The sequence below is a fragment of the Meleagris gallopavo genome, chromosome 9, assembly GCF_000146605.3.
Source record: "Meleagris gallopavo isolate NT-WF06-2002-E0010 breed Aviagen turkey brand Nicholas breeding stock chromosome 9, Turkey_5.1, whole genome shotgun sequence".
In the NCBI taxonomy this organism is placed as follows: Eukaryota; Metazoa; Chordata; class Aves; order Galliformes; family Phasianidae; genus Meleagris; species Meleagris gallopavo.
The window spans coordinates 6,433,461-6,449,116 of NC_015019.2; the positions used below are offsets into that span (position 1 = coordinate 6,433,461).

At 33.1% G+C, this 15,656-nt stretch overlaps 1 long non-coding RNA gene across 2 annotated transcripts in view; it reads left to right on the forward strand.

The window, feature by feature from the left end:
- LOC116216931 overlaps positions 1 to 15,656 on the forward strand; it is a 103,829-nt gene that overhangs the window by 1,289 nt on the left and 86,884 nt on the right. Inside the window, exon 2 of one of the 2 annotated variants that reach the window (XR_004160639.1) lies at positions 6,008 to 6,124. This is a non-coding gene — a long non-coding RNA (uncharacterized LOC116216931). Of the gene's footprint in view, positions 1 to 5,622; positions 6,125 to 15,656 lie in introns of those variants that run through there. The other variant, XR_004160638.1, reaches the window with a different exon arrangement.

Below are 15,656 nucleotides of genomic sequence, written 5' to 3' on the forward strand. Positions count from 1 at the left end.
TATAAAATTGCCCTCCAGGCACTGAGCTTGTCCTCTCCATTTTGGTTACCTTTTAGATGTTGTTCATGAAGTTCTGCCTTTAAGACAGAGTCTATTTATTGGATAATGGTAACGTATTGGTTAATACAAGAACAATCTGTAAGATACAAGCATATCTTCTATCAGATGACAAACTGATTGAATCACATTTTTATGAATAGAGGTCAGTAAGGATAAAGTAAACATGTACAAATGCAGTTTGTTTCTGAACTTTATGACTAATGAATTAATCTGTGGCCTACCACTGAGGGAAAAAAAAAAAAATCAAAATGAAAAACAGCATTACAAATATAGCGGAAAACAGTCAAAAAGTTGCAACAAGTACTTGAAATGCAAGATGACAGTTAAAATTTTTAATTTATACATGCCCCATAATTTTTTACTCCAGGAAAACTGTACAACATAATTGCTGTATTTTATATTACCGTACCTACTGTATGCTACGTTATTTTCCTTAATATTTTTAAAATTTTGTTTGGAAATTGATATGCCTCTAGAATACAAAGCTGTACTAGAGATGCCTTATTTTGTTGATATAAAGTATCTATCTCACATTTATCTAAGAACTGCATGTAGTGGAAAACATGCAGTTACGATATTTGGATAATTAGAAAACTTTCTATAATTGAAACAGTAATTTTCTTTTTTGTAATCTCAGCAGAGTTAAATCACTGTTAATTATAAAATATATTTGTTTCACTTATGATAAGCTTCTTTCAAGCTGAGAATCATTATCTTTTGAGAAAAGGAATTTTACCACTTCTTTAAAAATTATGATCATATTTTAAATAATTATTTCCGTAGAACTGCTTAGACTTGATGGATTATCCGTGTTGGCAGGATAACCTTTAAGCCACTGATTCCCAAATTCACTGGATTATAGCCCATTATCTACCATCAGTGATTCTCAGACTATCATGGAGCCTTATCATCAAATTTTTAATTGAAAATGTTCCAACAGGGATAAGATTTGGAGGCCACTCGTGGAATACTCAGTAAGGTATTGAAAACATAATTTGGTTACTACTTCTCTAAACTAAGAAGCTTACAAATAAGAAGCTATTTGGCTAACAATGGGTTTACTTGTAGCTTTGGGGCATTTCTGAAGTGATATGCTAAACTGACTCTCTAAAGCAATTAAATTCACTTCTGAAAAAATTAAGACTCACTTTCCAGCTGTCATGGCATAATCAGAACAAAATGCCTATCATGGGAAAACTAACCTCATACCCCTCCTGAGCTTTTCTTCAACTATGTGTTGGCATGTCGCAGGAAAGAAATTTATTGGCATTTATGAAGTTTTATTCAAATTTCTTTTTTTTTTTTAATTATTTGAAATAACACTTTGAAAAAAAAAAATAATTGTGAAAGTGGATTCCAAGCTCCACTGTAAAATGTCTACTTTATATATTTTACATATATATGTGAATTTGTCAAGTTATACTGTGACAGACAACATTTGGTTGAGTTCTCTCTTCCAAATTTGCATCTTATTTTTTTTTATAAAGAATGATCAGTCAAGGTGACACCATCTGGAGAGAGAGGAGACATTGCCTTTCCTGGGAAACACTGAACACTGTCAGAGGGGATTATGCCAGACAGGAGACAGGGTCATAGCAGCAAGCTGGGCATTCACAAAGGATCTGTGAAATAAGCAGAGCAGGGAACAGATTTTGAGGCCTTGGCAACCTTCTAGATAACCTTCCTTGATCAGCAGGGATTATTAAGATTTTCCCACTATTCAGAAGGGTGTAGAATAAATGGTAACCCTGTAGGATGCAGGAACATACCTGTGCACTTTCTTAAAATGGCTTTTATATTTCTTCCTAAGGTTACTTAGCTACTTTGAATTTTCTCTATAGAAAGAAATATTCTAATTCATTTTCTGATGAAACTGAACTGACTTTTAGTCTTTCTATAAAGAACAATGTCAAGACAAGACCATACTAGAGTTAAAATACCGTGAGTTATTTTCCTCTTAGGTAAACATCTATAGATAAAATTAATCAAAAATGAGGGAAGCAAACTCAAAATATTTGAACCTTTTGTGATATAATATTTTATGAATTCTCTACTATTGAAAATTGTGCAGAACTGAAGTTTCACCCAGATTCGGCAAAAAGCATATTATTTCATTGTTTTTCTAAGCATAGACATGAAGATAGGTGATTGACCTCACCCTGCTTTGTTCTTTGGGATAATCTATTGAATTGGTCAAGTGAAAGATGCTCTGAGTTGTAATTCTTCACTACCCGTAATTTGCTTGTTTTAACCTATTTTGCTATTTTATGTTTGTAAGTAGGTTTGGGTGTGAAGAATGAGGAGGTCATGAAGATTACTATGCTTCTTTATACTTGAAAATTAATTTTTGCAAATTGCGAATTGTAAACACCTCTGAGAAGCAATGCAATGGAAAACAATAAATTCCTACAGTGTTGTTAGGAAATAAATCATGAAACTTTAATAAGTCATTCAATATGTTGTGTCCTTAGGCTATTAGTATACCAGGAATCATACCTATGTACTGGAAAACTGCAATTTGAAAACTTTTTCTTCTTTTCATGAACTGTAATGATTTTAATCTTATTATGTTTGCTTCTAATAAGCCACAGCTATTTCAATCTTTTCTTCTTATAGTAAAGCTCTTCAGATTGGACAGCTTTTTGTAATATCTGTTTCCTGCAACTGGGAACATTACATGTTTGTTTATGCAATACTGAAAAGAGAGTTCTATTTTATTAGATATCACACTTTTAAACATATATATTGAATATATTTTCGTTGAGTTAGTTATTGAATCAAAGATAAATGCTGGATAGTCTTCTGCCCACAAACCTTTAAGCTATATAGAAAGTATTTATTAGAAAAAAATCTGGTAAGAGAAGACTACATTCCTTTCGCAGGGTTCTATTGGAGAACTTATTTTGTGTGTATGTATAGTCACATACAATTATTTGTTTGCTAATAGGAATTAACAGATTTAAGAGAGCTTGTGTGAAGTGTTAATTCTTTCAATACCTTATATGTCAAATGTAAGGTATTAGTTTTTCAGAAGTTTTTAGAATGCTCAGACTCAGAAATGACACATTTTTTTTATTTATTGCACTGCAGTAATTAAGTCCTAGAAATTGCTTACTTGGAGTTGAAAGAAAAATGTATATTTTATTTAAATACCTTCTGGTTAACCTTTCAGAAATCTATATTATTTGTCTTCCATTCCAGGAAGTATTTCACCACCTTGTTCCTGAACTCTCCTTTGGTCTTTTTGAGGTTAAAATTCTTTGGACAGAAGTTACACTTAAAACAGCTTTAGTATTTTTGTTTATTCCATGGACACTCTTCTTTTCAGAGTAGTATAATTTTTAAAAATCCATAAAATATTCTTCGTAAAATAAACAAAAGTATGACAAGCAAAAAGATAGGTATCAGTTGATTTTAACTCTTGAAAAAATTGTACATTCTGAAATTTGCTGATGAAGGCAGCAGTGGTCAGCAGTATTTCCTAGCTGTCTAACCAGATAGTGGATCTACATGGATTTTTAGCATAAAAATTACAAATGCATGCATACTGAATATAAGGTTTCTAAACTCAAAGATAAGTAGAAATATTATATTTCCATAGAGATGGAAATTTCTCATTTTTTAGATATGTTCAACAGTTACTTTTCTTAATAAATGTCTCGAGTGGCAAATTATTGACCATTGAGGAGCTCAGAGTCACTCTACAATGAAGTATAGAAAACAGATTACTTCAGCTAAAGGAGAATTTCCTTTCCAAGCAATTTATTAGAATGTTTTGCAGAGTAAAAAGAATATTAACCAGTTAGAACCTTCCATTAACTCAACAGTGAATAATCTTTTATTCAGTTTTTTTCTCTGTTTTTCACATTTTAAATTTGACTTTATGGCTGACTTTCAGTTCCTGCTCAGTACTTTCCATTCTGTTGTTTCAGGATCCTGCCACTGACTTAAAACATGCTCCCGTTCATTGTTCCTCCTAAACTTTGCTAATCCTACTGTAAGAGCAGCAGCAGCAGACAAAACTACATTTCTGTAATTATCATTATCATGATTAAGACTTCCAGTCTGAAAACGTTTGCTGTAGAAGAGACTAAACCAACTATTCACCTGAAGAATGAATGAAAAAACTGAGATAAAGAGTACACTTGCTCACTATTGTGTGACTGATCAGTAAATTAGCTTTGAATTGTAATAAATTAATGCAGTCAGTATAATATAAATCAATATAATTGAGTAAAAATTATCTGAAATAATGTGAGAATTTTTAGAAGTAGTAGTCTAAATATCATTTCATGCTGTTTTGGACTAATTATCTGCTGGTAATGGAATTTTCCCTTTTGTGTTCCCGTTTCTTCCTTCCATACTCAAAGACTACTAAGGTCTTCATTTGAGGTTTTATCTGATGAGGTGAAAATTCTTCATGACTGTTCTCCCATTGCTTACTTGAGTTTTAAAAATAAAAAATCTGCATACTGTGAGAAAAATCTTCACTTTCCCTATTAGTGGTACCATGTTCCATATCTAGTTTTTGAGATTTAATGTACTGACCCTTAGACTTAAATAGACCTATTCTTTTATCTACCTGTTGATGATACTCTGCTTCTGGTAAAATTTTAATGTATTTCTTAGGATCACCACTGATGGAGATCTTGCGATTGCTCCAGCTTTCTCCAGTCTTAGGCTTCACTATTATTTGAGAAAGACTTCCCCTCCCCTGCCAGGCTTAACTGGAATTTTTCTCATTGCAATTTAAACCCACAAATGTGAAAAACAGATAATTTCCTTCCTCTTTCCAAGGGCCTCTTAAGTTCTTAAATAACTGACTTTTTCCTTTCGGCTTAATAATACCTAACTCTCTCTTTTCTAGTACATGATTCTCTTGACCTCCCATTTGCCTCACTGCTCTGCTTCATGCATTCTTCAGAACACAGTGTCAGAAACTCCTATTTCAATAGAAATTCTATCCATGCTGGATAAATAAGGATCTCTTTATATATCTCAGTATCGTCTACTGTTCGTAGATCTCAGTGTGACATTTGCCTTCTGAAACATCATGACATTGACTCATACTTGGTCACAATCTAAAACAATGCCCACACCCACATTTTTTCTGAAGAAATTCTTCATAATCTTTGGTTCTTTATTGTGTTTTCCAAACTGATTAGCCCTGCTTCAGTAACTCCTTCACACATTGAAATTTGCCTTTGTAAATGTGTATGGGGGTGCGTGTATAATTACAAAATTATATACTTGGCATTGATGCATGTTTGTCAGTAGTAGTAGCTCTTGTTTTAGACTGGTTGTGGTGATCAAAAAAATATTTGGAGAAATACTGAGTTTCAGCATCTTGCCCCTTATCCAGATTGACAGTTAACATAACAAAACTTATAGAGTAAAATGCTCTAATTTAGAGCATTATGTTTAGTACTCTCTGAAGCTGCGTTTTCAGCCTGAATTAAGTAAGCAAGGACAGAATCAGAGGCTCATGCATGACAATCTGATTTTTTATTTTAAAGTGCACCCCCAAAACAGTTGCATTATTTTGTTTTCACTTTTATGCACCACATGGAAGGAAAAAAGATGCAGATATTGGTTAAGTTTGTATTTGATTGTGCAGATTAAGTTCACAGAAAACAAACTTCTTCCACATGTGCAAGCTGGCAAGTATTGTAAGCAGGGAATATGCTTAAGATATAAACTGCAAAACGAGGATCCTTGTGTAAGGAAAAATGGGTTTGAGTCATTAAAATGACTATGTGTTTGCATTTCAGCTTTTGACTTCCACACAGCAGCTCTGCCTGTCTTATACTAACAAGCTGAAATCTTGCACTGGGAGCAAATGCTTATATTGAGTCATATTAACTTATGCAGCTATTCACTATGTAAATTGAGGCAAGTTGCTATGGTAACCCACTGCCTAAAACAGCTATCCTTGCAATCTGAGCAGGCCTGTCTGATGTCGAACCCCATGGTGTTCAGGATCTGCTTTGATCTCAAGAAGCCAGTGTCAGATACGTGGTGAAGAGGACAACAGTACAGAACTGTCGTTGGCTGTGTCTAATCAGTGAGTGCTTCTCCTTTGAGCTCTGAAACCCACAACCTTCTCTTCTTCTCCATGAAAAAAAACACCAACCACTCTCTTATTTCTTAAGGATTGTTTTTTTCCTTACACTGAAATTAAGGCAAATTATAATTTGTGACAATTAACTGTGACCTTCAGTATTTTGTAATTTGAGAACTCATCATAGTTGGTTTTTTTTTTTTTTCTAGTGAAGAATTAATTATTTAGTGATTACATTAATTTCTCCATTATTGTCCTTTTGTACTTGTTCAAAAGTCAGCTTACCATTCCTCTTTTTTGTGGACTTGTTGTAGTCGTTCACTGCAATAACAGAAGTTGATTTTAATTAGTTTGACTAGAAAATACATTATTAACATATTGAGGCAGAGTGAGCAGACTGCAGTAGAAGTCTAATATTACACTAAAGATTCTGGAATGCTTAAAAACACAGCAATGCTGTTAAAGCACAAATGCTACATCATTCACACCCTGCTCTTTAATAGGAGCACTGTTTATAGAACAGCTTAAGAGCTACAATAGCACAAAATATAAAAGATGACAAACTAAAGTAAGGAACCAAACCACCTGATGAATTGGTACAGGGATTACCTTCATGATACTCATTTTTCTTTCCAGATTGTATGCTTACAGCCTTAGCTACGGAGACAGAGTCCCTGTGTTTTTCATTCAATTTGCAGTACAACCTGGGGGTTGTTTCATTTTCAACCAAACAGCAAAGATTTCTTGTTAACTCATTTATAGACAAACCTGTCTTCGTTTGTAGATTCCTCTCACCCATCATCTGCCTTTTCTGAAATGTGCACATCCCTTAAAGTCTCACTGGACAGCACCTCACTAAGCTTGAAGTGATTTCAACAATCCATTTAATCTTATTGGGAATACATGCTCAGAAAGTCCTTCCTCTGCTGAAGCTAGTTCTTTAAATTTATCAAGGTTCATTCTAAAATGAATATATTCTTTTCTTTTTATGTTTACATCCTTCTTGTTCTCCCTTTATCCAGGGGAGACTCCTTCAGAATTTCACCCTTCTGGGAATTACAAACCTATTTCTTGTTTGTACTCTAAATTTATTATTTGCTTTAATGCTGATGTGACAACACTATCTTGGAGCTTTAACAGCTTTTCTTACTCCCAGCGGTTGCTGTTTCTAATATACTTGTAAATAACCACTGCTCAGTCAAGAAATAAACTTTATTGTGTATTTAAACTGATGCTTAAAGTAATTTTGCAACCCAGAATGCCAACCATTTTTAGCTTGATTCCCCAGCAACAATTTTGTTTTGAGTCCTGCAGCTGTGGGGAAACTAAGAACGTGCTCAGAGGACCCATTCCCTTAAGACAGCAAGAGCTGAATCTCATGTTAGAGATTCTGAGCACAGCATCACCATTTCTTTTTCCATCTTTTCCCTTTTCTCATCCCAGGTCTACTGTAAGCCTTTAGAAGCAATCCAAGAAAGAGTCAAGACAGAACTAAAATGTATAATAGGAGAAATGTCACAAGAAGATTCATAAGAAAAATTGTGACACTTATAATTTGAGCAAGACTAGGTGAAAAGATGTTTTTAGAGAAATCTCAAAATGCATCAAAGCACTTATAATTTTTCTGCTGAATTGATGCAAAAAAATTTTTGCAAATAATTTACTCAATTCATAATAATATGATGAGCCCTGAAATTAATAGATCAAGGGAAAATAATTTTCCATTAGTAAATGTCTTTAGTGTGATGAGGCCTGTGATTGCACTTGTTATACATGCTCCTAGTCTTAAGAGGCTCTCAGAAAAATATTTTTTACTATAAAACTCAGTGTAACCTGTCGTAGTAAGTGACTGTTGCCTCAGTCTCCATGTCATTGTTTATCTACTTCCTTGAAGGGATTGAAGTATTACAATTTGCAACATGAAGCTGAACATGGTTAAAGGTTGAACAAGTGGCAAATGCCTCTGGAAACATACAAAGAGTAATCTTTTTCACAACACTTGAAAGAAAGCAGCTATTACTGAAGAAAAAAAGATACACTTTAGAACTTTCAGTTTTTATCAGGGGAAAAGGACTCCAATACAGGAAAATTCTCATATCTTGAACTGAAAATAGTGCTTGATCATTCTGGGATAAAATCTTAGCATTAATTTTATTTCAGTGCATGTAACAATTTGTTTATACATTAAGATGTGGCTTTTTCTTTACCGCTAATATATATAATGTTTAAAGAGATGCCATTATTGTTGAACAAGAAATACAAGATCTTATAGATTAAACTAAATCAAAGGACATTTTGTCAAATATTTCAATCCCCTGAATTAAATTAGCCTGTTTTCCTTTTATTTTCAGTGAGATGTAATCATAGTCATATGTCAAAATAAATTAACATGACTTGGGGTCTGGATTCTAAGTGATAACTGTCTCTTACACAAAAAAAGAAGTATATAAAATGTACGTACAAATTGTATGTAACAAACTTGACTCAAAACTTGCACAGTCCAGCTTAAAGGTGCTGACTGTACAGAAATGGCAGTCTGCTTCTGTCAGTTTGCATCACCAACTGGAATTTGCAGTTAAGCCATTGAAGCGAGTGTAGAGAGTGAAGGATGAAGGCATAAAAGTGTTCAGGGAAGAAAAATAAAAGAAAAAGCAAAAAGGAGAAATAGGAGGTAAATGCTGAAAGGCATATTCTTTCCTTGTTGTCCATGCTTAATTATATTAATAGTAAGGTTTTAACTTCAATCTTTTAATTTTCTCTCATTAAAAAGTAATGGACTTTATTCTGTATGCTAGACTTCATTGATCTTATGTGGAGGTGATTTAAATACAACTTCTAAAATCAGAAAATTCAATGCAATATGGGTATCACAAAGCACAGTCTGCATCCACCATTGTGTGAAATCCTGACCCAGTGAAATCGATGGCAAAATTCCCATTGACTTCAAAGGAGTTGAATTTCATACCCAATCTCCTCTTCCTTTTTTCTTCAGTCTCTGTGCTAAATGGGATCTCTTTTCCCAGATGGGCCCTTTAATGCTCTGCAGAATGATCATTTCAACTTTCTCTTATGAAATGGTGAAACTCTTCTAAGGAAGATTTTTTTCTGTTTTAGTTTCTTTTTCAAATGTTACTGACTTCCTGCATAATAAGGCTAGAGTAACATTTCCCTGATCTATTGTCTCAAAGGTATTTTTTCTCATTTTTTTTCACTTGCAACTTAACAAAGCATGATTTCCAGACGTTCACATTTTAAATATCAGTTAGATATATATCAAAGACAAATTTTAGATAGGAATTACATTCTACAGTGAATGTTTATATCCACACATAGTAAAATTACACAAATAGCTGAACTGCAATGTACTGTTAGTTCTCAGTTTATTCATAATCTCAGCTCTGTTAGGTTTTAATCACATGCCATTCTTACTTTCTTCTATGAGACATAAACTGGAATTCTTTCTTTACTTATTTTAAACCACCTGGTCACTGGCTTTATTTCTGACATTCCATTTAGAAGCTAAATTTCTCATTCTTGATACATTAAGGTCCTTTCCATGAAGACCACCACCATTTGTGTGCACACATTTCTTTTTTCTTGAATCAACAGCTAGAAAGATCTATTTGCAGCATATCTAATGTTCTAGTTATAAATCTTACTTTAAAAATAGCTACTGAATTAACTTGAAATATTTATAAAGAAACATGGGTCCCAATGTACAGAGATTTTCTTTGCATGGTAACTGAATACTTACAGTTTCATGTCCTGTAAATCACGACAAAGTCCTGCCCTAGTAAGATCTCCTTCCATGATAAATTCACCAATTTAATTGTTGAAACAAAGACAGTGAACGTGCTGTTTCTGGATCATAGTAAGACTTCATGGCATCCTTCTGGATGAATTATTCAACTGCAACATAAATTTGTTCCTCCTGTCTTCCTAATGCAATGAAAGCAATATGCTGTGTTTGGGTTTTTTTGTTGTGTTTTTTTAACATCAAGCCCCTGAAAATATTGACTCAATTTGTACCCTTTGCAACTGTCCAATATGAAAAGTCTGATTGCTAAAATTTCACATAATCTGGTGAATTCAAGAATGTAACAATACTGCACATAAAACAGTAATGTTTCTTAGAAAAATAAATAAATAAACAGTAAAGTTCTTTAAAATCATGATTTATTTATAAGCATAAGATATAAACATGTTCCTGTAGGCATATCTAAATCTAATTTATATAACTATTGGGTGTGCTCTTACTGTCTAAACATATAATCTGAAATTTCAACATTTGTTTTTATGGTTTATGCAACTTTGCTGTGTACACTCTGTGTCCTATTCCAGGTCATTAATCAACACATTTACCTCAGTTGACCCCTGCATGTGGTACCTGAGGAATGACACCAGCTGGCCACAGCTGTACTTTGAACTTCCAATCACAACCTTACTCTTGAGCCAATTTTCCATCCACCGTATCAAGCATAAGCCCAATCTGTATTTTACCAATTTGGCTATAATTATACTGTGAGAAGCAGTGTTAGAGGCCTTGCAAAAATCAAATTATGTTAGCGTTACCTGCAGAATCTGTCATCTTTCCATAGCAAGAAATTAGGTTGTCAAGCATATTCTGACTTTGGAAAAGCTTCCAGAGGAATTTGTTCCACAACCTTACTAGGGAAAAAAGGGAAATCTCACCAACTTCTAAAGAAAGCTTCATCTATATCCATTTTTTAATCAGCTGGTCTGTAGCAGATGCCTATCACGGCACTTGTACTGTTGTCTTATCCTCTACCACAAGGTCTCCTCTGGCCTATCAACTGCCCCAAGATGGAGTTGCATGTACTCCATCTGCTTCTCTGCACAGAGCATGACCTTTCCTCACCTTCAGAGCCACCCTTTTCCTGAAGAGCCTCTTTTTTCTTTTTCCCAAGTTCAATTTGTGCAGGTAAAACATGATTTTGACTGTTGCACAAGCAAAAATGTGGTCTTTGCACTTTGCACTTCATCTTGAGTATTGGAATGAGGAATAATACAGGAGACTTCATTTTATTGTGATTTTCTCACTCAGTATCTGTGCCATCAGCAACTGGAGAGGACTACTTCTTAAGAAATAGTTTCACTTAAAACTGCATGTGAGTGGGAAATAAACACTATAAACCTGGGGCTCACGAAATTTTAGAAAAGCAGTCTTAATGTTTCCTGTGATAAACAGAGTTTGAAGAATGCTTGAGTAATTGCACACTACTTATACTTTCTCTTTATATTTTATTTTAATTTCCAACACCAGCTACTCTAAAATTGTCATAGAAGCGGAATCACAGACCTTTTGACGTTAGCTTTTTTTTATTGTTATTATTCCTTTTAACAATTCTCTAGAATTAAAAAACAAAAAGGCGTCTTCTGATAAGATTATGGTAAAATGCTATGTATTCTTTCAGTAGAATTGTGAGATTTTTTTGCTGTTTTTGTTCTCAGAAGGTGCCTAATTTTGGGGACAAAAGCTGTATACCTATCACAGCCTCAGTAGTAATTATGATGATATTGTAACAATGTATTAAGTGATAAATGAAACAACAGATCTGTAGCATGACATTTTCAAGTTTGGTAGGAAAATTGCATTATAGGGAATGAAAGGGATCTTTAAATATTTTGTCCAACTGCTTTTGTTTCGGAAGTAATGGAAGTAATTGAATACATACACTCGTTTCTGCTTGTTGAAACATCTAAACCTGTACAAAGGGATATTTTTGTAATCAGGTTAAGTTATGTATGACTCAAAGACTGAATGTGAAGTCTAATAACCGTAGTCAGTAATAACAGTAGTAAAAATCTGAGATATTCTCTCAAATATATTTTTGCTTTCACTGAAAGAAAATTAATTGAAATCAACTTACTTAAGTACCTTTTGAAGATCTTTTGGGCCTGTTAGTGCAAAATTACTAGCAATTGTGGTAGAAGTGTAAAGTCTGTAAACATAATCATAATAAATGTAATCATAGGTTGCTTTCTAAAATAGTTAATTATGTCTATTTGATGCTACTGAAATCACCACTATCTCTCTTTTGAAAGTATGTTACATTTTCTTAGCTATAAGAAGACAAACTATAAAAGTTCTTAAGCATAGAAAAACATGTACAGATTTATTGTCTCTCAATTAACAGCTCTAAAGAGTATTTGGCATGATGATTAAAGATAATACTTTTGTACTTCATAAAATTTCAGTATTAGGCAGTAAAAGATTCTAAATTTAGATATAAGAGTTTCTAGGAATTCAGACTAGCTAGATTTAACTAGAATACTATTTATTTCTACTATGCATGTAGGGAAACGTTTACGAATTTGACCTTCCCCTGCCTAACGTGGAAGCATTTACAAATCCATTAAATTAAGGATGTATGTTTCAAACTCTGTTGTCCTTTGAGACATTTAATTTTGCTAGCATTTACTTTAATTGGAAATAAAAGGAATTATATAAGTAAACTGGAAACACCAATTAACTTGTCAGGATGAGGAAAAATCTTATTTTCTGATTTTACATTTTCAGTGGGTTAGACTCTGCTACAGCTCCAAGGCATGGCAGAGCAAGGGCAGTGTACAGAAAGTAACCTTATAAAACCCATCCTCATTCACTGTCCTTATAGATATGAGTTTAGATTTTGAGAACTCTCATTCTTTTTTTTCTGTAAATTCATTGGTTGAATAAATGAGCTATCATCTTGCCAGTGTAGTGATTTTTTATTTTCTTGCATTTCAAATACCTATAGCATGCCTTAATAAAACATTTAGTCTTTGGGATTGTTGGTAGCTTTAAATGTGGTGTTTTAAAAAAAAAAAAAAAAGAGAGGGAGAGAGGTTGTAATTTCAGGTACTGCAATCTCAGACTGCTGTAATAAACTGAACTAAAAATATCTTCTTTTTTCTTCTTCTTTTCCTGCAACTCAGTAAAACATAGGAACTAATTAAGAAATTATTTGTATAATCAAATTCAGATTTTCTTCAGATACTAGTGCACTTCTATTAGGTGAGGAAAGAATTTTATCGTGGTCTGAAGGATAGGATTGTATCATTTAAAATCAGATTTGTTTACAATCTAGAAGGGAAACTGCAATTGTCACTGTACCTGACAGAAACTCTTTGGTGTTTTGCAGAAAACTGTTGTGATATTATTAGAAGTTCATATAAATTTCTCAAATTCATATGAGCATTTCATTTTTTCGTTTTGAAGCCTGTCATGGGCTGAAAATTATGCATAAAACCAACAATGGCTGAAAGGATTAGCACAGTCAAGTGGAAAAAATGTCTTTTAATGTGCTATATGGATAGACTTGATAGTGTTCCCCAACATTTCCCTCTTGACCAAGTCTATAATCCTCTTCCAAAATTTGACTCAAGTGGAATGCAAGGAGCTTCAACTCTTCATCTGTTATCCTCAGGGAAAGTTTTTTTTTTTTTTCCCTGTTTCATTGTTTCCTTCAAAATAAAGATGAAATGGTGAGGAGGAAGAGGATAAAATATTTCAAAGGTCAAACAAATAAAGTCAAGGATTCTTGTGAGAAGTATTTTGAAGTTAACCAGGAAGTTGATTTGACACCTGCAATGATTTCCCTGACATTTCAATAAGCTTTTCACTTATGCGTTAAGTGAATAAATTCTGGCTTATTTCATAACATTCGGTATGTTTGTAGTCTGAACATATTTTGAACAGTGCTACTAATGACTGTTTTTCTGTTAGCTTTCAAGCAGGCAGCCAAATTTAAAAAAAAAGTAAAATTGACATTTAAAATATTTGCATATAATTTCTTTGTAACAATTTGTATTAGATAATGTATAATTTATGTTTTATCACAGAATTTTTAACTTTCATGCCAAATGAAATAGACACATATTTCACTGCTAAATAGCATCAGTCAGATATGCTTCAGGCCATAGTGGTTTCTGAGTAGACAGAAGCCTAGAAAAAAAAAATTACTGTAGTTTTGAGATCATTTTGAAACACAATCTTGCTTAAGGCTTTTATTAGAGCAGATTACGCTACTGCCTATAGTGAACAAAGAAACCTATTGTTATACAATTTTACTACTTTATACAATTTAAGTGAGATATATTTACAGGACTTCCAGTCTTACTCTGGAGTACTGATTTCTGCTGAATGAAATGACCTTACTACAAAGTATATTCTTTGTTAATAGAACCTTCTTGATATTATTTTCTGATTGAAATATGCATCTTGAGTTATCTATTGACCACATCTTAAATATATACAATTTATCCTTACATTCTATTCAAATTCTCAACATTAATTACATAACATCCAAAATAAATTTTAATTAAACTTTTAAAATAAATTTTTATTCAATTTATTATTGCTTGCATTTGCAGATGGAGAAAAATGTTGTGTAGGCAAACTGAAATCCAGTTGGATAACCTGAACTGCATCATGGTGGCCAAGATCCATAAAATATGGACTGTATTTCCATTATATTATTAAGTTCTTTAATTTTGAATCTGGGCTTTTTCCATTGCTAGGAAAACTTGAAATTAAGAGATGACACAATTAATTCTATTCCAACAAATCCAGCATACTGAAACATAAAATGCTGGAGTGAATCATCCATTACAAAATAGACTGTTTTTCTGGTTACCTTTGTATTTTTTTTTATTTTATTTTATTTTTTTTGTATCTCAGTTTATTTGAGAAGAATCTAGGATTTCTAGAAAGATGCAGGTTTTCTGCCGTTAGTTTACTATGGTGTTTTTTTCACTTTATTTTCCAATAGCTGGTTAATAAATCTCTCTGAAGTTTTGTTTTGGAAAAGAAGAATGTACTCTGAGTTTTATGGTGACAACCTGGTGAAGATAACACATTATTCTTACATAAATTAACCTTTAGGTATTTCTTAATATGCTTAGTCTCTTGTAGGGAAAAAAAAGAAGTTATTTTACTGAAACTGTTGATGTTTATTCTCTTAAATCGAGCTTAATTACCACATAAATTTTTTTGCCTAATGAAGAAACTATTTCCACTTATCTGTGTACATTACTCTCTCTAACCAATTAATGTCCTGACGCTGGGACTGTAGTTAAACAGGGGCATTCTGCAGGGTCATCCCCTCACATCACACCAAGGTTTTCTGCCCACATATATTTTTGCCAAAAACACACAACAACATTGTTAAACAAAAGCTAATTATCAGAGGTGAACGATGTGTTGACAACAGCACACCATGTGCTGAAGTCATCATTTAGCAGAAGGAAAATAGGTGGACATCTACCTATTACAAAAATACTAACTCATCATTATTATGTACACTCAGAGTACCACACAGATTTCAATGCATTTCTCAGATTTCAATGCAAGTATTTGAGTGAAAAGTTAGGAACTTATTTGTCAGTGGCTACTGTAAACTTCATACAGTAAACATTTCAGTCAATAAAAATCTGTGCAGGATTAAATAATGCAGTTACAACTTAAGGAAAGGCAAATGGTTTTTCTTTGTGGTGTTCTTTTTTCCTCCCTTCCCTATTGTTGTTTGTTGTT